Below are 7,110 nucleotides of genomic sequence, written 5' to 3'. Positions count from 1 at the left end.
TTCCCTGTTATTCACTTATCTCTTCAGTCATTAGTTTCACCACCTGAAAAATGAGTGGGTAGTATCCTTGATAATAAATATTATTCATTAAATATTTAATAAGTGCTAGGCCCTTTACTAAGGACTTCACATACATCATCTAATTGATGCTAACAATAACCTTTTAAGGTATTATCTCTATTTTACAAGTGTGAAACTGAGGCACAGAGAAGTTAAGTAACTTTCCAAAGGCCACTCAGTAAGCAAGTGACTAAGCCGGCATCCAAATACAGATTGATTCAAGTCCACAGGCCACACCTGCCTGTAGCCACAATGCCTCCCGCTGTGAGATACCACCTCTGGGATCCCTTTCAGATCTTGAACTTCTCCAAGGTGCTATGATTCTTTTAGAGTACTGTTATTTGCAAAAAAGAGAAAATACCTTGAGTGATAGGAGAACAATGTTTCCATGGCTAGAAATATAAAACAGAGAGGGATACCAGGGGAAAAAATGCATTCTGGTTTGCACCTAGTGAATTTCCTAGTGCCTGCAGAGATGTCCAGCAGACACTTGGAAACTTCAACTAGAACAAGGGACAAAAGTCAGAGCTGAAGATAAAGAACTAAATTCCTTGCAAGAAGGTAATGACTGAAATTAAGCAACTGAAAGAGAATGCCAAGGGAGAAGCCCTGGAAAGAGGAAAGGTCCATCCTTGGGATCAACTGCCCGAGGATGCAGGAGCCAGAGAAGGACGTATAGGGGCTGAGTAGGAGAACCTCAAGGATGACGCTTCTGAAGCAAAGTTAAGAAGAATCTGCAGAGGGGATGGCCCACAATGCCAAGTGGCACTCTCTCTGAAGTCAAGGAGATCAAGACCAGGTAAGAAGCCACTGGGATGGACCATTTGGAGTCACTAGCAGTTCTCATTGGGCAGGTATGTTGTTTTGGGGATGAAAGCCTGAACGCAATGGGTTAAGAAGTGGGACTGGGAAGAACTGATCTGGAGGCAGAAGGTGTCTGTAAACTGGGTCCCAGAGTGTTAAACCTGCCCAGGATCACAAGGTTAGTTAGTGACAGAGGCAGGACCATTATTTGGATATGCTAATCTTTTTTCCTTCATACCACACTCCTTGTAGAGATACAAAATTTTCTTTCAGGTTTCTTTCAAACAATAGATCCATTTGGCTTTGTGTGATATATAGAGGAAAGGATGACTGTCCTACGTATGTCTGACTTGGTGAAATTAATATTACCCTTGGACATATGATGCTTAATAATCTCACTGAAACAACCTCAACAGATTGTTTCACTGTCACCTGCCTCAGGCCTGAAAAACCACAGTAAGAAGCTTATTCAGTGCAAGATCTAATCAATGCAAAAATCAATCAAGATTAAACCAATGAAAAATCAATACAAGACTAGCTGGATGATTGGATCCATGCAATCCCTGGATCTCCTGAATACCAAGAACTCTCTACTGACCTTCAGCTGCCCACCCACAGGAATGGTGACACTCGGAGCTTGATCATCACCTGAAGCTTCCCCCTCATGAACCCCTGACCCCCCATCTCATCTCCTCATCCCTTCATATCTGCTCTTTTACCTCACAGATACCACAAGCCCCTGATCCTCTGTCTTCTCCTAATCATCAGCCTGCTCCAGGCTGAACTTCATTGTTGATCACAAGTCCTCTTCTCTCACAGACTCTTCAGCTCCCTCGCACCACAGTCCTACTACTGCCCCTGCCCAGCAAAACAGACAGGCTGGCCAGCAGCACCATAACCAGCCTTGTCTGCTCTCTTCACCCTGGCTGCTAAGGCCAACACAGCATCCTGGAACTCTAGCATCCATCTGCCCACTAGTCCTTTGATTCATCCAGCGTGAACTTCCTCACCTTGCCAAGCCTCAGCTCAGTCTTCACGTGACCTCTCTCTCCTTCTCTTGCATCACACCTTGTGTGTGATCCTTTCTCTTGATCAGAAAGGAACCCTTCACCTTCCTGCCCCCTTCACTGTAAGTACATTTACATTCACACTCATCCTTTTTTCCTTTTCCCTAGCAGCTGCAGCTCAGATCTTCCTCTTCTTGTTCAGAGTTAACCATTGCCCTGAGCCACATTCATTTCTTTCCAGGTGCTACACGCCCAGCCTCTTCGTCTCTCTGGGATACTTGCCCCCAAAGTTTATAGTTATGGGAGCACTTTTCCAGGCCTGAAACACCCACCGTTTGACCAGGTGCTCCTCTAGCTTCTAGCAAACCCCCTTCCCTCCTTCTCACCCAAACCTTAAAAAATGTAGCCTACACTCTTTCTTCTTCCTCATTGCCCATTCCTCAGTTGCTACAGCCTGGCTTCTGCCCTCCTTCCTCATCTGAAACCAGTCTCCCAGGCTCCCATATGCTAGCTAACGGGCACTTCCCCTCCTTCCCTCACCAACCCCTCTGCGTTGTCTATGTTGTTAATGACTCTCTCATACCCAAAACTCCCCTGGCTTCTGTGACCCTACACTTTCACGATTCTCCTCCTCTTTCATTCATTCATTCATTCATTCAAAAAAAATCACTTATTGGCACTTACTACGTGCCAGGGATTACAGGGATCTAGGGGTGAGGAAAGCAGACACAACGCCCGTCCTTGTAGAGCACACTGTCTAGTGAGAGAGTCAACAGTAAACAGGCCAGGAAACAGGCAGCCAATTCTTGTCATTCAGCCTAGTTATGGTCTAGTCTATAAAGCCTCTGCAGACAATGAATTAATGAACACTGAATCACTGCTCCTGGGAAGAGTACGCTTCCTTCCAGCCTCTGGTCACAATATTTCATAAACCAAACATACATGATCTTCTTTTATATATGTTTATTTTACAGAATCCTTATTTAATGTATATTTATGAGTAATTAATTATATGCAGTATTTTTAATAAGAAAACACTAGCTGAGAAGAGTTTAACATTTTCCTGATCCTGAGTAACAAGATTTCTCCCAGGTCAGAGTCTCTCTGTTCATTATAATCATTTCCTGAGCTGCTTTCTCATCTTGCCCTAGCATCCAGGACCAGTGGCCTTAGATTGATGCTTTTATTAATTTGCTGGATTTATTCTCTCTCTCTCTCTTTCACTTTCTCTCTCACTCTCTCTCTCTCTCTCTCACACACACACACGCACGCACACAGGCATGCACACATACATGCCCCAAAGCACAAAATACACACACATTTAGCATTTTTCAACTCAAGTCATCGGAGCTTGTGTCTCATCTCATTATCATCCTCCAAATCATCTTGACACATTTATTTCTGCTTCTCCAACTTTAATTTCTAGGATGCTGATATGGTTTAGCTGTGTCCCCACCCAAATCTCAACTTGAATTGTATCTCCCAGAATTCCCACATGTTGTGGGAGAGACACAGGGGGAAGTAATTGAATCATGGGGCCTGGTCTTTCCCATGCTATTCTCGTGATAGTGAATAAGTCTCATGAGAGCTGATGGGTTTATCAGGGCCTTCTGCTTTGCCCCTCTCTCATTTTTCTCTTGCCGCCACAATGTAAGAAGTGCCTTCCTCCTCCCGCCATGATCCTGAAGCCTGTCCAGCCATGTGGAACTGTAAGTCCAATTAAACTTCTTTTTAGGCCGGGCGCGGTGGCTCAAGCCTGTAATCCCAGCACTTTGGGAGGCCGAGGCGGGCGGATCACAAGGTCAGGAGATCGAGACCACAGTGAAACCCCGTCTCTACTAAAAATACAAAAAATTAGCCGGGCGCGGTGGCGGGCGCCTGTAGTCCCAGCTACTCAGGAGGCTGAGGCAGGAGAATGGCAGGAACCCGGGAGGCGGAGCTTGCAGTGAGCCGAGATCGCGCCACTGCACTCCAGCCTGGGCAACAGCGTGAGACTCCGTCTCAAAAAAAAAATAAATAAATAAACTTCTTTTTGTTTCCAGTTTCTGGTATGTCTATTAGCAGCATGAAAAGGGATTAATACAGATGCTGTGTTTAAAATTCAACTTGACACATCATATTTTCCTGAGAATCAAGATGGAATTGCATTAGCCAGAGGTGAATGTGAAGATTACTGTGGATTCAGCAAGGGGCAGAAATATAGAAATGAGAGTGACTCCAGAGTCAGACAGACTGGGAAAAGACTATGACTGCCATTCACTAACTGAGGCCTCAGCTAAGGCACTTACCTTCTCTGAGCCTCAATTTGCTCATCCACAAAGCAGAAGTAAAGTATCTCAAAAGAATGCTGTGAAGATTAGATGTATATTGCATGCAGGTTCCCTGGCACACAGTTAGGGCTCAATTAGTGCCACTTTCTCCCCCTTCTGACTTATTCAGTTCTCAGGATGATCTCTGTGCCACTTGCCTGGAGCAATTTTTTGGGCCCACTGGAGTAGGAGCTGGTATTAAGAGCACCTTTCGGTACTGCAGAGAAGGAAATTCTCATGGCTTAAACATGGAGTGAGAGAGCTCGAAGAGGAGGCAGGAATCTTGGGAAAAGAAGAAAGGGGTGGTGAGACAAGAGGCAGTTTCTAGCATCATGGGGAGGGGAAGAGGAGATCGTAACAAGGTACTGTGTGTGATGGGGAAGAAAGAACTGGGAGGAAAAGAAGGGAGCAGGCGGAGTGAGGCAACCAACCAAAGCAGGGAAAGCAAATGACTGTCACCACATGGGCCACCGTCTCTCCACGGTGGGAGAAGCCAAGCACCTCCTCAAACTCAGCTCACAGGAAGGTGACACTGCAGGAGAAGGCTCTGGGAGGTCCTCATCAGGGTGCAGGGCCCCCAGCCAAGAAGAAGGAGCCGCTATGAAGTCTACTCCCATGGCTAGGTTGCTGAACCCCGAGTGTGGAGACATATGAGGCAAAAGAGAGCATCAAACGAAATAGGGAACCCAACTATCAGGCCTAGCTGTCATGTGGGTCTAAACTCCAACTGCTTTTAATGTAAGGACCCATATTTAAGTAAAAAATGGACATACTTCCTTCATGAGAGTACTTACACCTACAGCCACATGGCACACAAAAACTGCTTAGTGCAAATGGAGATATTTGAGGGCTCCTTTCAATTATGTCACCACTCCACAGGGATCCACAGCTGTGGGATCCAGAGCAACTCCATGAGAGAGAATGAAAACCCCATGATTTATCAAAGGGCTCTCTTTTCCAGGTTTACAGAGGGAGAATTGGGGTCCTTGTGTCGATTCTTCCAAGGGAAAGGACCACCTCCTCCCCTCTCCCCCTGCACTCCAGAGCAGCAGAGTCTGACCCTTAGAATTACATTCTTGTCGCACTTGGATTTCTTCCCGTTTATTCCCCACCCCCATTCCCCCCTTTGCCAAATTCCTCTTCCTGATGAGTCAGGGATTAAAAATGCTTGGCATCCTTGCTGAATAAATAGTATTTGTCCACAGTGACACTGGTCAGTGGCAAACTGCCTTTGTTCTGTGATGAGGAGCATGAGCACACAACTTGTAAGTTGTCTATCCAGGACTCTGGTCCTATATGAGCATCAAACTCATGCCCTTGGCCTTGTTTATGTCCCGTTGCAACTAGCTAGGCTGGCTTGCACAGAGGGAAGGAGTGAAGATAGAGGGAGAAAGGGAGAGAAGGAGGTGGGGGGAGACAAACATGTGCTGGTTTTATACAAATCTTCTCCCATTTAATCATACCTGTGATGTAGACAGAATCAGTCCCATTTTACAGATCCAGAGAAATTCAGTCAGTTGCCAGCTTTGCAAGGGTTAGAAAAACTAGAATGTGAACTCTCCTATTCTGAGTGGGAGCCTGTCATTGTTTGAGCCACATCAAGCCACTGATGGAAGTGAGCAGGCAGTTGACTGAAATTGATTGCCTTTCTGCCAGCCTCTAGGCCTTAGGAAATGGCCTGCCTCAGATAGAATGGAAATTGCAGTGGGCATCAGACAGCACTTTCCTCTTCCCCCTTGGCCTCTGGCGTCAGGCTGCCCCAGAGGGAGATCTGTTGTGTTTCCAGCAGCTCTGGAAGAGACGTTTCTCCTGGAGTGGTGGACACAGCAGTGTTCTGTTATTCCCCTGCAAGTCCCACTGGGGTGTGGCAGCCATGGCAGGAATTGCTTACTTCCCTTAGCAGGCCCTGACCATCACAGGTGCTCACATTAGCTCAGGAAACTCTGCCATATGAGCTTCTTATGTCTCCTGCCTTTCACAGCTTCAGGCACCTCTTCAAATGCTTTTTAATTCAGCTGGCGTGGTGGTTCACAACTGTAATCCCAGCACTTTGGGAGGCTGAGGTGGGCAGATCACTTGAGCCCAGGAGTTTGAGACCAGCCTGGGCAACATGGTGAAACTCTGTCTCTACAAAAAAATACAAAAATTAGCTGGGCGTGGTGGTGTATGCCTGTGGTCCAAGACACTCAGGAGGCTGAGGTGGGAGGATCACCTGAACCCAGGAGGTCGAGGCTGCAATGAGCCATGATGGTGCCACTACACTCCAGTCTGAGCAACAGAGTGAGACCCCATTTCAAAAATAAATAAAATAAATACACAAATTCAGACTCTCACGAGCCATTCATTCCCAAAGATTCCATTTGTGCTTAAGTCTGGTACTTTACAGACAGGATGAACAAGGCTCAGAGAAGCAAAGAGACTTCTGAAGGTCACATGGCAAGTGAACGACAGAACTAGGGCCAGAATCAAGGTCCCTGACTATTCTTCAGTCACTCAGCAGACATTCATTGAGTGCCTAGAATCTGCTAGGCACCACTCCGGGTGCCGGGTGTCCATTGCTGTCTTAGAAGCAAGCTGCGCTGCTCCGCTGGGGCTTCCCTGCTCCCCTCTCCTGGATGCTTTTCATTCCCAGCCCCAGAGTCTAACCCCGAGACCTCCAGGGCCACTCACCACAGCATTCCTGAAGACTTAGAAGAAGTGCTTTTGTGTGCAGCCCTTTCCTCCAAGACCCTGGAATGCACGTTCGCAGGACTTGCTGATTTATGGCCATGTTGCCTTTCAAAGAATTCCCTGGCCTGCGTTAAGTCAACAGATTTGAGAAAAGGCTTGTTAAAAGTTCTGTCACAGGAGCCAGTTGTTCCTTGTGTTCGCAGGATGCTTTCGTTAACCCTGGGCCCTGCTCAGGCCGGTAACAGCACACCCTGGGCCTA

Source organism: Macaca mulatta, chromosome 6 (assembly GCF_049350105.2).
Source record: "Macaca mulatta isolate MMU2019108-1 chromosome 6, T2T-MMU8v2.0, whole genome shotgun sequence".
NCBI classification, from domain to species: Eukaryota; Metazoa; Chordata; class Mammalia; order Primates; family Cercopithecidae; genus Macaca; species Macaca mulatta.
Note: the sequence above shows the minus strand (reverse complement) of the source record.